Source organism: Eutrigla gurnardus (genome assembly GCF_963514095.1).
Source record: "Eutrigla gurnardus genome assembly, chromosome: 3".
Lineage (NCBI taxonomy): Eukaryota > Metazoa > Chordata > Actinopteri > Perciformes > Triglidae > Eutrigla > Eutrigla gurnardus.
In genome coordinates, this window is record NC_139917.1 from 11,372,397 (window position 1) to 11,392,814 (window position 20,418).

Genomic DNA, 20,418 nt, shown 5'->3' on the forward strand with positions numbered 1-20,418 from the left:
TCTGGATCAGTGTTGGAGGTGACAGTCAGACCAGAAGACAACGTCACTCTCTTCTGTGACTGTAAAATATCACCTGGAGTATACATAGTGTGGTACAGGAACTGCTCTCATGAGAACCAGCCTTCTCTTGTCGTTAAAGTGAACCAAGGATCACTCGAGGTCACCAATGACCATAATTACCGCAGCAAGATTCTGCCTCGTTTTAAATTTGGGAAAAACATTTCTTCTGGTTCCTATGACCTGCTGATCGAGAACATCACTGATTCTGATGAAGGACTCTACTACTGTGGAACTGAAGAGAGAATTCCCACATCTGTTTATAAATATGGAAGCGTCACAACAAGGATCCTCTTCAGTAAGTATGCTGGTCTGACTTTGTGCCTAGAGGATCTATGTTTGACCTCCACTGAATGAATATGTATTTGGCTAATTTATCAATATACAGTAGGAAAACATGAAAAAGAGCACAACATACTGTATCTTAACACTGTGTCAACATGCCAATCTGGATTGAAATAGTGTACATTAGTATGTTTGTGCAGAGTGAGATTTAGGATAATTTTACTTTTTAAATCTGAAGTTCAAACAAGACTAAATGCTGCACATTTCACTTTATTGTGAAAAGATATGAAAAGGTGATGAAATAAAGACATTATTGAAATGAGAACTGAAATGGGGTCAAAGTTTAAAGAAAAATCCACAACGAGACAGGTCAACACCAAGCATGGGTCTTGGCAGAACAATGTGTCGAATGTCAATGAATTTAATATATTGATATGATTTTTTTATGCTCAATGAAAACCTGAATGCTGCTGAATTTAATTCAAACCCAACAGTGTTTATTGTTGGGGTTATTGGTCTCTGGGGTCATGGAACAGCTATTACACTTCACAGCAGCTTACACAGCATACACATACACATAGCTTTGTTGAGGGAAATTAATAACACACATGATTTAATTTGGGCATTTTGTTGAGACCAGTTTTTGATGAAGCTGATTGAAACACCTTTGTTTTCTGATTCAGACTCCAGTGAGCCTCACCATGAGACTCCACCAGACAGTGGTGCATGTTGGATTCTGCTGTACTCTTTGTGTCCAGCTTTAGCTGTTCTTTCCTCTCTCCTCTCCTCTCTTCTGGTATATCACCTCTGCATGAAAAATGGTAAGTACTGTATATCTCTTGTTTCAATAGTAATGATGTCAGAAATATATCTGTCATAATCTAAAAAAATCAATTCAAATCACAGAGAAACCTGGATTCAGACAACTCTCTTTTATTTGAGTTTGTGTGCACTGTGCTGGGGCAGTGGTTGCATTAGACTTTCCTGTTGCCTGTCAATCTATTATCACCCATAATTTTCATGTTTTATGATAATAAGACGCCTGGTTAAAGGTGGAATCTGTGATAGAAATATAATTTATTGGCTGTCGAATGAATCTTTGAATCATGGATACAGCTGCGTGCCTTCCTTTGTGTGCAGCAAGCAGCCGTGAGATGATAAAGCTTTTTTTACACTCAGTCAAACAGTTGTTTTTGAAAGGCTGAATGCCAATTAATGTGGAATGAATCAGAATATTTCATTGGAGAAATATGTGAATTTTGGAATTATTCTATCCATATTTTCTAAATACATTTTGACTTTTCAATTGAGACAATGGGCCCTAGTTTCGTGGCGCAGCGCAGGGCGGCGCAGGGTGGCGGAGCCGTTTTAATGCAAGTTTCGACCCGCGCAGCCTTGCGCACGGTCAGTTTGGCAGTTTGGTGGATCGCCTGCGCCAAGATGGGTGTGGCGGCGCAGCAGGGGGAGGCGTCACAGATTCAGCTTGGCGTAGCGGAAGTTTCGTGGCAAAAAGCCTCGCCGAGACTTCGCCGAAAGCCCGCCAGCTCCAACCTGGGCTACTCTCGGCGCAAGGCGCAAATAAAGTCCATTCATTCAAGGAGAATCACAGCTGGCGGAGTGGAAGTTTGGCTGATGGCGCGCAGTGCGCACACGTCACCGAGACCTCACAGGCAGGTTTCCACAGTTCCAGGCACATTTAAATGCAATAAATAATCACAAAAAACACTATTTAATGCAACTAATTGAATCAGCACGTGAATTTATATGTATATAGATTGTCCCGTCACCTCTGACGTCAGATCAAAGGCGGATGGCACGCGTAACGGAAACTCAGCCTCTCGGACCAAAACATCTCCCTCTCTCTCCAGTTTTTTATAATATCGGCATTGTTATTATTATGATACGCACGCACAGCGCGTGATGTGCGTGGTGGGAGCGGCGGCGCTGCTTCTGTCATTGGGTTGTCAAGTGACGGATCTTGCACTGAACCTCCCCTAACGCATTAAAGGAGAGGAGAGGAGCTCATTTGATTGGTGAAGATCTGAATCGGCTGTATTAATCCCAGTCCACGCCTCGTCTCCTCCTCGTCTCCTCCTCGTCTCCCACTCACGCCTTCTTCTCCTCCCTCTTTCCCACTTGCGCGGGTGGGAGTGACGGGAGGTGTGGCGCAGGTGCGCTGAGAGCTGACTGCGCCTGGTCTACGAAACTAGGGCCCAATGACTTCACCACAGCACCAGCACCTGCAGTCTTTGTTTTTTGTTTTTTTTATAATGAATATACAGTACACATTTAGATTATTTTTTTTATAAATGCAAGAATGGAAATTTGACAGAGACAACCATGCAGTTAATTTTCATGCCAACACACAAAAAGCAAAATGCCTTTTGTCGAATGCCGAACTACATACAAGGCCACTAAAAACAGTGCACTGCAGGGCTGGAATTTAAAAAAATAATACATTTTCCGAGTCATGTGAATCTTGAAATATTTGTTATCGATTCTTAAATCCTTATATTAATCTTTGAATTTATGCTATTTCTTGCATCCTCTGTGTAAGTCTCCCTTGGCCTGAGATCTGTTCACCTGAGAGATGGTGAATCGAAACATGACAGAAGCTGCTCCACTGAAAGCACTGTCAGGCCTGAAGGCAGTCGTCTGCAGAATTTTAGGTTTAAAAAGTACACAGGAGAGATGGAAAAAAGCTAATCATGCAAGATGTGTAAACTAAAATGTTGTGGAAATATCACAAATCTCCCAAACCATTTAACCGGACATCACCCAGAAAATCTACAAGCAAAGATGTCCAAGGTCAATCAAACCGCACTGGAGAAGACATTTGTAGTGTCACCGTCACATTCTCCACCTGCCCAAAATATAACTGAGGCTGTAGAGTCGTTCATATGCAAGGATGTACGGCCGTACAGCATTGTTTAAAAAAAATTGCTTCCTGGGACATGATGATATACAGGAAACATGCTACGTGTGAGAGCTGACATTTTGCAACAGTTTAACCTTGTAGACACTAGGCAGCTAAAACAGTAAGTTACATATAAAACAATAGAAAGAGATGCACAGTGTATGAGCTGTGGTGCCATCCAGGAGAGGTACGGCGATGATGCAACAACATTAGCTGGATGTCAAAGTGACGTTTCTCAAACAGTGTGCCTTTAGTTGATTTAACAGTGACAGTGCAGAATCAGCCAACATGCTAGTTTCAATTCAATTTTATTTATACTGTATATATCTATATCCAGTGTTGGGAACGTTACTTTAAAAAAGTAATTAGTTATAGTTACTCACTACTTGTTCCAAAAAGTAACTGAGTTAGTAACTGAATTACTTTATAATAAAAGTAACTAGTTACCAGGGAAAGTAACTATTTGCGTTACTGTAAAAAAAAAAGTTGCTTTATGTCAAAGAATTTGGATTTTTCTTGTAATGAGATGGCAAACTGTAGTCTTGTAGTCTACTCCTATAGTCGCGTAGCGTGTTGTCTTGTGTATAATAATTGAGATCGCATTCTCCGCACCTCGCATGCGGGAATAATTAAAACTTGAGGAGAAATTATACAGTGGGAGACGCTGTGTCTGTCATATATCACAAAACAGGGTCAGAGCGCACAGCAGTAGACATAATGACCCCGGTGCCTCGAGCCGCTGCGCCGTTCATCATCATCATCATCACCACCGTCTTCACCATCCGCGCTCCACAGCTATACCGGATTCCCGTCCAACACCAGAACGGCGGGACACCGGGGCCCGCGTGGCCCTCGCGCACCGCTCAGACCAGCAGCAGCCCAAACTCCGGCTTCAGCTCGCGGCAAGTTTGCACGTTTCTCCACGGACAACAGGCTGCCGAGACCAGGCACGACCTGAAGACGTAATCTTACTATACATCAGCCAATAATTGCTGAGAGGTTATCTCATCCTCCCTTCTCTCATGACAACACGCGCACGAGTCCTATCATGAAGTTAAAAAAAAGTTCATTGTGCGACTTGAGTAACGTGCAGTAACGGGGTGTCGGCAATGATAACGGCGTTATAGTGACAGTCAAAGTAATTAGTTAGATTACTCGTTACTGAAAAAAGTAACGGCGTTAGTAACGCCGTTTATTTCAACGCCGTTATTCCCATCACTGTCTATATCACAACAGAAGTCATCTCAGGACACTGCACTGCACTAACAACACTTAAAGGGATAGTTCGGTATTTTGGACATAAGCCCTATTTTCCAAGTCAGCCGGTGTGTTCGAGACGTCTGGAGACGTTTTCAAGACATTTCATTCAGTTCTTCTAGTTGCCGAGTTCGCTTGTGGTATGGCTAGTGCAAGTCAATGGTTCTAGTTAGAAACAGTCTTGCCCACTCCACAGTGCACCCGAGGCAAATCCATTGTAACGGCAGACTATCGATGTACATATGTGTTGATAGAATTTTTGAAATAAAACCAACCTTGCATTTTTAAGGATTTATGTCTCAGCAGCAGCAGCAGCGTGTCATAGTTCCTAGTAAGCTATGGCAGCGGCGGACTGATATCACCTAGCACTTATAAGATACCAGTTCTATAATAGTTTGTTTACCTGCTGTCATTGCTACAGACGCAGAGTAGCCTGCAGTGCTAGTTTCTTCAATCTCACAGAAATGGCCACTTTTGGAGAATATAGTGAAACTTTTGAAGACAATGATGAGGAGTTCTTTTTCCACCCAAACCCAACCGTACCTCTACGAGCCTGAATATACAGAGGAAGAATTGCGCGAGAGGGATGCTCAAAGGGCAGAACATGAACGAGCGTCTGTGGAGACCGAGATAGCCCCCGCTGGAGCTGAGAACCGGGACCGAACAAACGGAGACTGGTGGTGCTAGGAGGGAATCCCCCGCAACGCGTCCAAGGGTTTACGGTTCTCCGGACAGAGCAGAGGTTCGGGTTCGCGGTGCGTAATTGTGGGTTGGCTGGGCCGTGGTCTGCCAGGTGTTTGCGTGAGGTCCAAGCGCTTGTCACCCAGGTCTGAGGGCATGAGGCCCGACAATTCGGCCCGGTTCGATTGCCTATTTACGGGCAGTATTTCGGGCGGCGTGTCTTAGAGTTTTGAGTCCGACGGAGAGTCCGCATGTGTGGATTCGCGGAGCCGCCCGCTGCCCGGTCTGCAGGCTTTTCACCCAGCTCTGAGGGAACGAGGCCCGAATATTCGGCGTTGTTCATGTTCATGCTATTTACCGGAGGGAATCCCTGCAACGCGTCCGAGGGTTTACGGTTCTCCGGACGGAGCAGTGATCCGGGTTCGTGGTGCGTAATTGTGGGTTTGCTTGGCCGTGGGCTGCCCGGTGTTTGAGTGAGCTCCGAGGGCTTTTCAGACAGCCTTGGGGGTATAAGTGCCGACAGTTCGGCCTGGTTCGATTGCCTATTTGCGGGTAGTATTTTGGGCGGCGCGTCTTAGAGTTTTGAGTCCAACAGAGCAAAGTAAAATTCCGCTGCTGCTGAGAAAGTAGTCCCTCAAAAAATGGATGATTCATGCGATGCGAGGTTAGTTTTGTTTCAAATATTATTCTATCAACACAGATATGTACATCAACAGTCTAGTGTTTTAATTGATTTGCCTCGGGTGCACTGTGGAGTGGGCAAGACTGTTTTTAATGCCTGTCTAACTAGAACCATTGACTTGCGCTAGCCATAGCACAAGCGAACTCGGCAACTAGAAGAACTGAATGAAATTTCTTGAAAACGTCTCCAGACGTCTCGAACACACCGGCTGACTTGGAAAATAGGTCTTATGTCCAAAATTCCGAACTATCCCTTTAACACATTGAGCAGGACTAGAATACGCTCAAGATTTCCAGAGTCAATACAATTTCAAAGTCCCAACATCAGAGCTGACCAAGGGCCTGACGTGTACATTTGGTTTGCAATTTTTATTATTTTTTTTAAATTCAGAACACCATCAGAATTGTGATCCGTCAAATGTTTCCGTCATTGTTAAAGAAATTTTAGTCAAAGAGGGAAAGTATTCGGTTAATGTGACCTCTCTGATGTAGTGACATATTGATTTCTGCAGCAAAAGAAACTCAAGCTGATCAGCAAAGACCTCAAACAAGACTGCATCAGGTAGGTGTAACAGTAAAATACATTGAAACATGGCAATAAATCAAAACACAATCACAATTTTCTCAAATGTCAAATTTTAGGATGAAGATGTGTGTTATGCTGCACTGGAAATCCAGCAGGTATCACAGAGACCACAGAAGAAGAAAAGCCGGACTTCTGACTTCAGCACCTATTCTGCCATCAATACCTCCAGGATGTAAAGTTTAAAACAAAACAAATTAAACATAACTAGACACCATCTTGCGATGGGATCAACCCAACAGCGACACCAAATTAGGGCAGGGGCATAAAGTTGCTGCTTGGACCACGGCCATCATCAAACTAAACCTTTCTTTTGATCTCAACTAGGCATCTGTAAAGTTCCATGACTGCATGGTTACAATTAGGCATGGGACGATATGAATATTTCATATCACAATTATCCTGTCCAAAATAATGATTAATGATATAATCCCGATAATCATCAAAATGTGGTTGAATGTGCACCAAAACATACTGGAATCACTAACATTTAGGTAGGAAATATATTTATTGCATAACAGATGACACAAAATTGTTCTTATTGAACATCCAAATCATCATAAATAAAATGAATCATGTGGTGTTCTAGCATAAAGTAATCATAAATATAAAAAAATGTGTATCCAGTATTGTTGTTGTTCTTACCTAGTTTTGATTGGACTTTATTATCTATAAATGCACAGTAGTGTGACAAATGTGTACCATGATTCACACGTATTTCACTATCCACAAACATGTATTTTTTTATCTTGCAAATATGTACTTAACCTTTGTGTCGTGTTCATTTCTCCCCCCTTACTTTAGTGTTCCCGGTCAATATTGTAAAAAAAAAATCAAAACAGAGACCAAATTCACAGAACATCAGCATGAACACATCATCCGTGTGTGTGTGTGTGTGTGTGTGTGTGTGTGTGTGTGTGTGTGTGTGTGTGTGTGTGAAGGTAAATCGATGTCAAAACACTTAGAAAGAAGCGCAGCAGCGTGTGTGTGAACGCATGGTTACTTTGTTATGCGTGCGTGCGTTGTCGTGCGCAGGTTGTATGTCACGCGTAACAAGAAGCTGCGTACATATGAAGCAGCGTGCGCACGTCTGTCTGTCACTGTTTGACAAATGTTGTTACGCGTTCACACGCACGTGCGGTCGCAGATTCTGATGCTGCGCGGCCGGAAGTTGATCTGCTGTGCGCACCTACTCCGCGTAACTTGAACGAGTAATGTAGTTGGCGGGTGTGACGCGTTCAGTTGATAGTTGCGCAAGTAATATGAAACGATTCTGACGCCATAGTGTGTGTGTGTGCGTGCGTGCGTGCGTGCGTGCGTGTGTGTAGTGGCGGTGGTGGATTTGTGGTTGTATACTATCTGATGGATGAACACAAACTAGGGTCACCCATTCATTTCCTATGGCGGCCATTTTTGACCGGGAACACCACAAGTGTTACAAAGTTGATTTAACCACTCAAAATTCAACGAAAGTGGTGATCATCAATTGTATATGTTCAAATGCCTAGTGTGGAGGATATCATAAGGCCTTGAGACAACAACATGTAAAACACAATATTTATGATTGATGAAAGTACGAAACAGGGTTTGCATATTGCAGATCGCCTTCTGTGAGTTTGTGAGCAACGTACATTTTTTTATTTATTTGCATAATTTTGTCCAACTTTTACCACCACGGATCTGTAGAATAAACCTTACAAATGTGAGGTGTTATAATTTGTACGTGTGTATTTGTGTTTTGTCAAGTTATATCCACAAAAAATAAGAGATATTTTGCAAATATATATATATATATATATATATATATATATATATATATCCAATAGTTTCACCACAAAAAATACACGTCAACTCATATTTACAGGTCCATTTCTACATGTGAAACTGTGTCTGCTAAGCTAAGTTTGTGATCCACGTGTATTCGTGACATAATTTTGTCCAATTCCGACCGCAGGGATCTGTGGAATTTAATTATGTAAAGTTAAGGTGCAAAGTAAGTCCAATCCGACCACTTTTTTCAGTTACGAGTAATCTAACGCAATACTATTTCCAAACCCGTAATCAGATTAAATTGATTTATCCAAATCACTGTGCGTTACTATGTTTGTCATTTTCCTTTAATAAAAGTATATTTGCTTTCTTCTTGTATCTTTGGGAGTGAAGTCACGTAGCCTATGCGACAAATCACGTTTTCAGCACGAGGATAGCCCAGACAGCAAATGGATCTGGGCCAGATCCGCGCCGGATGTAGTCCAACATCCGGTACTAATCCTGAAAACGGATCCGCTCCAGATAATTTTTGCTCCCTGGCCCAGATCCGGCACGGATCCACTTAACAGTTCTGGAACAGATCCGGACCAGATCTGAACCGGATCCACAAAAGACCAACCGTTTACAGTCAATATCTGGCATGGATCTGGGACAGATGTGGTCCGGATCCAGGACAGATGTGGTCCACATTTGAACAAAAGCTCTTGTAAGATTAAAAATAACTTAATTTGCCAATAAAACACATTTAAGTGTGAAATACACTCAACAAAAATATAAACGCAACACTTTTGTTTTTGCTCCCATTTTTCATGAGATGGACTTAAAGATCTAAAATTCATTCCAGATACACAATATTACCATTTCTCTCAAACATTGTTCACAAATCTGTCTAAATGTGTGATAGTGAGCACCTCTGCTTTGCTGAGATAATCCATCCCACCTCACAGGTGTGCCACATCAAGATGCTGATCTGACATCATGATTAGTGCACAGGTGTACCTTATACTGCCCACAATAAAAGGCCACTCTGAAATGTGCAGTTTTGTCTCACAGCAAAATGCCACAGATGCCACAAGCATTGAGGGAGCGTGCAATTGGCATGCTGACAGCAGGAATGTCAACCAGATCTGTTGCTCGTGCATTGAATGTTAATTTCTCCACCATAAGCCGTCTCCAAAGGCGTTTCAGAGAATATGGCAATACATCCAACCGGCCTCACAACCGCAGACCACGTGTAACCACACCAGCCCAGGACCTCCACATCCAGCAGGTTCACCTCCAAGATCGTCTTAGACCAGCCACTCAGACAGCTGCTGAAACAATTGGTTTGCATAACCAAACAATTTCTGCACAAACTGTCAGAAACCGTCTCAGGGAAGCTCAACTGCATGCTCGTCGTCCTCATCGGGGTCTTGACCTGACTCCAGCTCGTCGCCGTAACAGACTTGAGTGGGCAAATGCTCACATTCGATGGCGTCTGGCACGTTGGAGAGGTGTTCTCTTCACGGATGAATCTCGGTTTACATTGTTCAGGGCAGATGGCAGACAGCGTGTGTGGCGTTGTGTGGGTGAGCGCTTTGCTGATGTCAATGTTGTGGATCGAGTGGCCCATGGTGGTGGTGGGGTTATGGTATGGGCAGGCATCTGTTATGGACAAAGAACACAGGTGCATTTTATTGATGGCATTTTGAATGCACAGAGATACCGTGATGAGATCCTGAGGCCCATTGTTGTGCCATACATCCATGAACATCACCTCATGTTTCAGCAAGATAATGCACGGCCCCATGTTGCAAGGATCTGTACACAATTCTTGGAAGCTGAAAATGTCCCAGTTCTTGCATGGCCAGCCTACTCACCGGACATGTCACCCATTGAGCATGTTTGGGATGTGCTTGACCGGCGTATACGACAGCGTGTACCAGTTCCCACTAATATCCAGCAACTTCGCACAGCCATTGAAGAGGAGTGGACCAACATTCCACAGGCCACAATTGACAATCTGATAAACTCTATGCGAAGAAGATGTGTTGCACTGCATGAGGCAAATGGTGGTCACACCAGATACTGATTGGTTCTGAGTCCCCAGACCCCCAATAAAGCAAAAAAATTCACATTTCAGGGTGGCCTTTTATTGTGGACAGTCTAAGGCACACCTGTGCACTAATCATGATGTCAGATCAGCATCTTGATGTGGCACACTATCACACATTAGGAATGATTTGTGAACAATGTTTGAGAGAAATGGTAATATTGTGTATCTGGAATGAATTTTAGATCTTTAAGTCCATCTCATGAAAAATGGGAGAAAAAAAAAAGTGTTGCGTTTATATTTTTGTTGAGTGTATTATCACACCAATGTGTTTCAATGGCTAATCAAGTTTTGTCTGTAAGTGATAAAACAATCAAAATGCTTTGCTTTCAACAAAGTGCTCTTCATTGACCTTGCACATTACATTAAAAAACTGATGAACAAGCAACAAGCGATCGGCATTGGCACATCTTACAAAATGACAGTCTCCTTAGCAACAGTACTGTATTTTCCGCACTATAAGGCGCACCACATTATAAGGCGCACCTTCAATGAATGGCCTATTTTAAAACTTTTTTTATATATAAGGCGCACTGCATTATAAGGCGCATAGAATAGATGCTACAATAGAGGCTGGGGTTACGTTATGCATCCATTAGATGGAGCTGCGCTAAAGGGAATGTCAACAAAACAGTCAGACAGGTCAGTCAAACTTTATTACCGTAATAGATTACCGGTACAAACCAGCGTTCTGACAACTCCGTTCACTCCCAAAATGAACAGCTGTTTTATTATTTTCCCCGAGGTAAAGTCAGTAACGTAGTATTTTCGTGACAGTTTAACTTTTAACAACAGCAAGGTATAACATGTAGTGCAACATTTATATCACATAGTGGAGGGGAACTTTTCCTCGATTCAGTAAACACGTAAAAAACGTCCGTAAAAAAAGTCTGATACTGTTACGGTAAATCAAACGTTAGTGCAATCACAATATAGTAACACTTGAAATAGTGCAAAGCAATAACAATATAACAATAACAACGTTGTTCAAACGTAATGTCCATATTCACAACACACAAAATAAACACGTAAAGCTCACTTTATTAATTTATTCCTCATCCACGAATCCCTCGAATTCTTCTTCTTCAGTGTCCGAATTAAACAGTTGGGCGAGTACGGCATCCAACATGCCCGGCTCCGTCTCGTCAACGTCGTCGTTAATAGAGTCAGTGTCGCTGCTGTTGTCTGGCAGTTCAGTGATGATTCCTGCCTTCCTGAAAGCTCGGACCACAGTTGAGACTGATATGTCAGCCCAGGCATTAACGATCCACTGGCAGATAGTGGCGTATGTCGTCCGGCGCTGTCTCCCCGTCTTGGTGAACGTGTGTTCGCCTTCTGTCATCCACTGCTCCCACGCAGTTCGCAGTCTAGCTTTGAATGCCCTGTTGACACCAACATCTAGCGGCTGTAGTTCTTTTGTCAATCCACCCGGAATGACGGCGAGTGTTGAATTAGTGTGCTTCACTTGTTTTTTGACACCATCGGTGATATGGGCATGGAGTCGTAGATCAATAGGGAAGGAGCTGTGTGAAAAAAGCCACCCGGTCTCTTCACGTAAATTTCTCTCAACCACTCACTCATCTTTTCTTCATCCATCCATCCCTTCGAGTTAGCTTTGATGACGACGCCGGCTGGAAAGTTTTCTTTTGGCAAGGTCTTCCTCTTGAAAATAACCATGGGTCGAAGTTTCTGACCATTAGCCTGGCAGGCGAGAACTACAGTGAAGGATGACTTCTCATTCCCTGTGGTGCGAACATTTACCGTACGTACTCCCGTTTTATCCACAGTGCGGTTCACAGGAATGTCAAAGGTGAGTGGAACCTCGTCCATGTTGATGATGTGCTCTGGCCGGATCTTTTTTTCAGTAATCTCGTTTTTGCAGTATGCGCGGAAAGTGGCCAGCTTTTCTTGGTAGTCTTTTGGCAGTTGCTGTGAAACAGTAGTTCGTGTGCGGATGGATAGATGACGTCTTTTCATAAACCGAAAGCACCAAGAAGGACCGCCTCTAAATTCATTGATGTTAAGTTTGCGTGCTAGCGCTGTTGCCTTCATTCGAATAGTGATTGTACTGACACTTCTACTTGCTGCTCTCTGTTCAACAACCCACTGTTCGAGTTTGTCCTCCAACTGTGGCCATCTCGCGTTGTTCCCTCGGAAACTCTGTTTAGTCTTCTTTACTTGGCGCAGGTCATCTTGTTGCTTCCTCCACTTCCGCACCATTGATTCGTTAATGTTAAATTCTCTCGCTGCTGCTTTATTCCCGTGTTCTACTGCGTGACTGATCGCCTTGAGTTTAAACTCTGCGTCGTAGGCGTGTCTCTTAATAGGAGCCATTTTGGGGTCTTTAAACACCAATGGAAATGAAACGGCACGCCTCGCGCAGTCATATATCCCAGCATGCACCGCGCGCTACTTCTTCTACGGGGGAAAATCGAGTCTGCAGCTGCTTACCATAGTTGCGAGACCTGTTGCGGCTCAATATTGATCCATATATAAGGCGCACCGGATTATAAGGCGCACTTTCGGCTTTTGAGAAAATTGAAGGTTTTTAGGTGCGCCTTATAGTGCGGAAAATACGGTAAGTGTTATAGTGAATTTTCGGCATCCAGAAAGTGAACAGTCCTTGAATAGAGCACACAAGAAAGGAACAAGGCATTTTGTTTTGAATTTGAACAATTTCCCCCTACAAATGTTGTATAAGGGAATACATTTTGATTATAAACATGAGAGCAACACCCTTTAACCTGCTAACAGGGCTCATCCAGGAGGAACAGTCTCTTAAGGCCCATTTGTACTAGCATTTAGTATGCATATGGATGGGTGAGGCATGTATGTATTCCTTGATACACCTTTGTGATTAACATCAACAGCACAAGTATAAACCAGGCATTTGCTGGCCATATGCGTGTAGGTTGTAGAGAGGGGCTGCAAAGAGAAAGGTAGCAGAGAATAAATGAGAGGGGTAGCAGTGAGGGGAGAGAGACATCACCGGTCATCATCATCATCATCATCACAGGTCATCCTCAGCCTCTTGTTCGGAGCCTTGGACCTGGAAAAGAAAAATCTTGTCACTTTTCTCAACTCAATTGTTTAAAAAAAAAAACTTGTTTTCCAGTTTCCATGGTTTGTGCTGAATTCATTTTATACCCTTAATCCTTCCCTGTGTGTTTGGTGTAATTGGTAAAATTTTATGGCAGTGAATTACTGATTACTGTATGCAGTAAATTATGATATTGTAATTATGATATTGTATGAAAGCTGATCATAACACAATAATCCATAGTTGGACCTGAAGGTGTTAGGTGTGTGGGGCTGTAATGCTTTGAGACTGTTAATTTAGGTGACTTTCATACTTACGGCGGATCATTGTTGTTGTTGCTTCCATCTGCTTAAATGAAAGCTTGCCTGTTGTTCCCTTCCAACAAATTTGGAGGGTCAAATGTTTAGAATAGATGTGTGAAAGAATGTTCCAGGTAAGCCACTTTGTGTCCTTTCCCCCAATGCAGGCCAAAGAAGCAATCTGAAAAAAAAAGACAAAACATAATTATAAAAACTACTTTAACACAAAGTGCTTTAGAAGAGGTGAAATAAACATTGCAAATTGGAATTCAAAACTGACTCTGGAATACCTGGATGATCTCAGGCTACAGGTGTGGTCATAGTGGTAGAAGAGATCAGACATGTAGGTTTGAGCAAAACCAGGCCTTTTCTCAGAAGTAATGACTATAATTTTAAAATTGATTCGGAAAAAAAAACTGAAAGCAAATGTACAGATAATAGTGTAGCAGGAAGGCCGTGTCCCATGTCCGCCCCCTCATGCTAGCCCTGCCTATACACAAAATACAAGTTCATACGAATTCATACCAGGTTCTTTCTCTGTGAGGAATTGCGAGCATCCTTCAGCCAATCTTCAAAGTTTTGCACCTCGTCCACTGAGGCAAAGGGAAACTGAATACCTTCGGGCAATTCAGATGGACATTCATTGTTTGTTCTCCCAGGCACTGAGTTGACCATAGCCATCAGTTGGTTTAGCTGCTGTTTCTGATATTCAAGCAGATGTAGCATGTACCGTTCAGCAACTGAGAAGAACAAGAAAAGAAAATACAGCAACACATGGTTATGCATGCAGCGTGTACCTAGCCAGGAGTCTTTCCACAGTAATCAGAAATTTGCTATATCGCCCGCCCCTAATGTGTTGTGTTAATATGCAATTAATTAAAGTACATGAGAACTCACCAGAGCAAGGTATGCGCTCCATCTCAGATTGCCCCACTCTGAAAGATGGCTTGAATAGTTCTGTAGCGTTTTTAGAGCTTAGGTGTGACACTTGTGCAGAGAATGAGGACTGATTAGATGGCACTGGGCAGGATGATGGCGTTGACTGATTAGATGAGCGTGATGATAACCAATGAGATTCCATTGCGTGCGACGAAGACAGGCGGGGAGATGACTGGGGACTCGGACATGACCAATAATGAGCTGCGTGTGATGAAGAACCACTTGGAGATAGCTGTGGACCTGGAGATGGCTGACGTTGAGCTGCGTGCGACGAAGACCGACTAGGAGATGGCCAATGTTGAGCTGCGTGAGACGAAGACCGACTAGGAGATGGCCAATGTTGAGCTGCATGCGATGAAGACCGACTAGGAGATGGCTGTGGGCTTGGTGATGACCGATGTAGAGGCAGCTTTCGGTGTGGCATTGAATAGCGAGATTCTGCTGAGCTTGATGCAGACCGATGAGGTGTCGCTGGGCTCCGGCCTCTAGGGGTTCAAACAAAGAGGTATGAAGAAAGAGGGGGTTAGAAGAGCATTTGACCCCAAAATATTAATACAAAAACTAGAAAAAAAATGCAGCACAGTTGTACGCCTCTTTCAAACGATTGCAAAGGAATGTAAGTGTGTTTTTGGTGAAATTTCATTTGCCTTGGTGATAATGGCTGATGGGTTGACAGTGAAGATGCCACTGCTGGTGGTGACGATGACCGGTGAGGAGGTGGAACTGCTGGTGGTGACGACGACCGGTGAGGAGGTGGAACTGCTGGTGGTGACGACGACCGGTGAGTAGGTGGAACTGCTGGTGGTGACGACCAGTGAGGAGGTGGAACTGGTGGTGCAGTCTGTGGTGAAGATTGGTGTGGCTTAGATTTTAAAGATGGCTGAGCCTCTTCCTCATCACTGTCTGACTCGAAGTGCTTGCTGTTTGTAAAAGAAAAATCTGCATTAATTCCTAAATACAATAAAATAATAAAACCCACACACTGTTGTGAAATTCCCATTCTTTTAGTGCACATTCAGGACAATATCTTAATGACAATCACTCAGACAAAATATTGATCCTGAAACTACAATAATATGGTGGGAAACCATGTGCAGATTTTATTAATTTGCTTATCCTGCACCTTAACACCAGGAATAGGCATGCATTAATCCTCTTTTTTGTCAAGTGCTCAATTTAATTTTAATTAAGTACATAATTTCATTCTAATTAATTTTAACAATGTATCTGATTGTTGTTCAAACTTACACTGGCTTACGTTTCCTCTTGACATGCATCGAGTCTTCGCGATCCGAGTCCAGTTATGATGTTTGACAGTTCCAAGACTTTCTCATTGCCTGCCTGGCTGTCAAATAATCACCTAAAAAAATGTCAAACTGTCAGTTTTAACTGAAGGACTAACACCATACGTGTGCTTAATGAAAACACTCACCACATCTGGTCAACACTCTGGCATCATGTCTGGTCCAGTGTTTGCCTGGCTTTTCTGCTGATCTTGCAGCTTTGTTGATTTTGTCATCATTCTTGTAGTCTGGCCAGTAAGCTGCTCCATCCTTGTACCATGACTGTGGCAGCACAGCCACAGACTTTTTCTCACCAAGAAATTCCACAACAAGAAACATCCTTTGACAGAAGAGAAAGGGGCGAGGACAGAAGAGTGCATTCCGTTGGCACATATTCAGATCCTACAGTCAGTACATTGTGCATCATCAATATCAATTGTTCTGCCATTTCAAATCCAAGAGGCATTGTATTAACAATCAAAATAAATAAAATAAAAATAAAACAATCAAAATAGTTGGCAATTAATTTTCTGTCGATTGATTAATTGTTGCAGCTCTATTTGGATGAATGAAGTAAAGGCATGACCACAAAATCTCTCCTTTGTGGAAGAGCGATGCATTTTCTTGGAACAGCTGACAGTTCTGCATATTTGATTGGACCTATTGCTTGACTCACACAGTATATGTTTAGCAGGTCAGAGCTGAATGGGTATGTAAAGAAGACCTTCTTATCAGAGAAGACTCTGTATACAACATATATTCCATTGATGCACTCAACAATGTTGTCTATCACACAAATATCCTCTCCAATCAAAAAGACGTTGTTCCCTCTTGAGACTTTCATTGTCCACTGATCAGTGTCTAACTGACCGTACTGTCCTTTAACATCAAGCCCACCAGGAACTGGTCCATCAAAGTGTTGTTTTTTTAAAGGACCCAATGCCAAACCAGAACCCTGACCAGATGTCATGCAAGTCCCAGCAAAACCTTGTTCCGACAGTCTACGTATGATCTGAGCGATAGGACGTTCTGGTTTGCGAACAAGCTTCTTTATCTTCTGGAGGTGGTTTTCAAAAGGAAACGCTGAAATGTGATCTAGACTACCAAACTGCTGTACATCCAGGGGGAGGTGCATCAAACCATGCACATTATAAATGATAGCATCGTTGCCATATATCTCACCAAAATGTTTCACAAACGTTTCAAGTAATGTCTGCGCATACTGACAGTAGGACAATGCGGGGTCTGGATTGATCAAAATTGAAATGGCAGAAAACAGCAACATAAAGTTGTTATACATTGCAGTACTCTCCAAATACAAAGACAATATGACAGGGCCAGTATACAATAGAAATTGCCTAAATTCAGTGGCCTTCCACCTGTCTATTTCTCTAAATGATCTTGGTTTTCGAGCAAATTCCATGGGAATGTCAGGCCACAGTTCTTTCATATGTTCAGACATTTGATTAACAAGATTAGCAGGTAGACGAACACTAAGAGGACCTCTGAGCCACATAAGCAACAACTTCCGGACAACACCCAAACAAACCAAGTGCATATAGTCGAGGGGAAATTGTGTCACCATGCCAACATTTGAACCAAGAAAAGGACTTAGCCCATTTTGATGGTCTTCATAAGCCTGACGTGCAAATGACTCATCAGTCCTAAGCATGCTATCAGTAGATGGAAATGTCATGCGTCTGTTTAGATACAGTCCTCGCTGGACACATTTATCACAGCCATAATATCCATTGTGTAGCTTTGTGCGCTTTACAAATGCTCTGGCAGGCGCATCACATATTACCGAGTCCACCTTCAGAAAAAGCCGTTTCCCATTAAAATCAAAGCCTTTCTCCAGTTCCTGAAGTTCAACAATAAAATCTTTTAAGAATTAATTAGCTGAACTTGGTTTGTTCATCCCACAAAATAAAGCAATTACAACAGGCTCTTTCATTGGAACACTGACCAACAGTCCCAATATAGGCCAAACTTGAACACCTGAGCTCTTGAACAAGGGTAACCCATCGATATTTATCTGCAACTTCAATGTAAAACAATCAGTAACAGAGTCAATGATCTGAGACAGTGTCCTCTTGATGGAAGAAAATATACCAAAATAATGATACTGCCCCCCAACCTTGTTCTGAATAGCATAGCGAGTGTCAGTCTTAAGGATAGTTCTAGCATCTTTTGGCAGATCAGGGTGGTAAAATCGAAATATACTTAGAAGTGCTGTGAGTGCAACAAGTGAAATACCAAAGGTCAGGGCCCAATTACAGATACTTTCTCTGAAGCTACTTGGCATGAAAACATCATCATCATCTGATTCAGACAAGTCTGAGTCTGGGTCTTGGTCTGGCCTACTACACTGAGGAAAGTCAGAAATGTTTTTGTCCATGTGTCCATGAATGCTTTCATCCATATCTTCATAGACAGATGTGTCCATGTCTATAGTGGATGCAGTGTCCTCCCGTCCTGCATCCTTATTACAAATGTCCCCCAGCACAGATTCTTCACTTTGAACATCAACAGTAAGAGACATGTTAGTGTTGTAGTCATTGCTAATTTGTTGTAGCGTCCTGTCAAGGTCTCTGCGTGCACGCCTTCTCAGAGTGGACCTAGAGACCACCCTTGTTTCCATCTTTCACTCACGTCTTCCTCACAGCAACAGTTGCTTGTCACAGGAACAGCCCTATTGGGAGAGAAAGCATTTAGATTATACAGTGTTTTCTACAATACATGGCATTGTTGTCAGTCAAATTAACTCAGAGAGGTAACTTAAAATCATGCACCCTCTGCTAGGGCTGTCATGGTAATCATATAATCATGTGATCGACCATCATAACCCCTCCTGACGGTCATGCAGATTACAGGCAAATAACCATTAGTTGCACAATTGTGATAAAAAAAAGGTTGTTTCTATATTTTGCAATTGAAAGTAAGCTATTCATCACAAATGCCTAGTTGTCTGCATGCTTTGATACTATTAATAAACAGACCCTTTTCTGAGCATCACAAGTGAAGTTTTCCGATTCCACATTGTGCGTGCATCTCGGCACCCATCAATAGGATGCAAAGTCATAGTTAATTTTTCTCTTCTGGTCTAAATGTGTGCGTACACTAAATTAGTGCGAAAGGTTCTATAGGCTATCCCTCTCGTTTGGGCTCCTTGCATTGGCATGTTCCATTTGTAAACTTTCATTTTATCAGTGCTTTTTACGGCAAGCAAAAACAAACAGCCCTGCCCTGAAAAGCATGGGACTAGTATTTGTAACCACAATTCATGCATGTGGCACTTTCCCAGTAAAAGTTAACTAGGCGTGCACATACCTAACTAACTGGGTCTGCCAACAGAATACGGTGCTTAATAATAAAATAATAATAAAATTTCATTTTATTATTAAGCAGCATGAAAATAGAGTGTGCCAGGGCTGACGTCATCACGCTGGTTCCCGGAAGAGAAAGTGAATGGGATTTTTGCATTGCGTTTTGGATTATGTCAGAAAATAAACTCTGTGGCTAACACACCTTTATGATACTTACACATTTTGTTCAGCGAAATAATCTTCACATATGAACACCTTTTATACTGTATTTGAGAGAGTCGGCGTCCGTGACATGAGTCTCCTTGGTGTGGTCGCTCGAATCGGCCCACGTCGGCGTTCATTTCAGCCGATTCAAATGTGTAATCCACCATTCGAGTCGGCCATATTAAGTAGCCCGACTTCATTTACTGACGCGAGTCGGGCAGTCGGTGCGGTGTGGACCCGCTTTTACACATTTGAATCGGCTGAAATGAACGTTGACGTGGGCCGATTCGAGCGACCACACCAAGAAGACTCATGTCACGGACGCCGACTCTCTCAAAGACGCCGATTTTTTTAATATTGAACACGGAGTAACACAGAGTACTTTCACACTCATTTATTGCCATGTACAGAGGGTTTTCAGGGGCGGCCAACTCTGATGCTATGTTAACTTTATGCTGCCGCTATGCTAACGAGAAGCTAACGTTATGCTGCCGCTATGCTAACGAGAAGCTAACGTATCCTTGGACAATATTTGTTCCAATACAATAAATCTGGAAGTCGGCGGCGATTACATGTAGTTTATGCTGTCCCGCTAATGGAGTTTCTGCCGAGTGCAGATGCTTAACGTTATGCTAACCCCATGTTATCAAGGCATGCTAATGCTAATATGCTAATAGCCGTGTTTGCCCACTTGATCAAATAAACTCTATCGCCAACATACTGTTTTAATGTTAGCTAATAGACTAACAAAGCTAGCGATGCCACAATTGCGTCACACACAAAAGATAACTTAGCCCAAACACACTCAGCTCACGTTTAACAGAATCCTAATTAATTATTTCAAATGAATAGTATCATAAAACCGTAACGTTTTAATATGCACTTACCAAAAACCTTGACAAAGCTGGCTGGAACCTGCGACGGTGCCGCGATGCAGCTAAAGCGCGCGTCTGTCTTGCATATAGGCTCCGAATCTGCTGCAGACCAATCAGGGACTGTCAATC

General features: G+C 42.7%; 1 long non-coding RNA gene across 1 annotated transcript; it reads left to right on the plus strand.

Annotated features, from left to right (window-relative positions):
* The first annotated feature begins 274 nt into the window (after nucleotides 1-274).
* LOC311010228 lies at nucleotides 275-7,208 on the plus strand. The gene is made up of 4 exons (XR_014596754.1): nucleotides 275-355; nucleotides 1,026-1,163; nucleotides 6,391-6,440; nucleotides 6,521-7,208. It is a non-coding gene; the product is annotated as an uncharacterized lncRNA (long non-coding RNA).
* The last annotated feature ends 13,210 nt before the right edge of the window (nucleotides 7,209-20,418 follow it).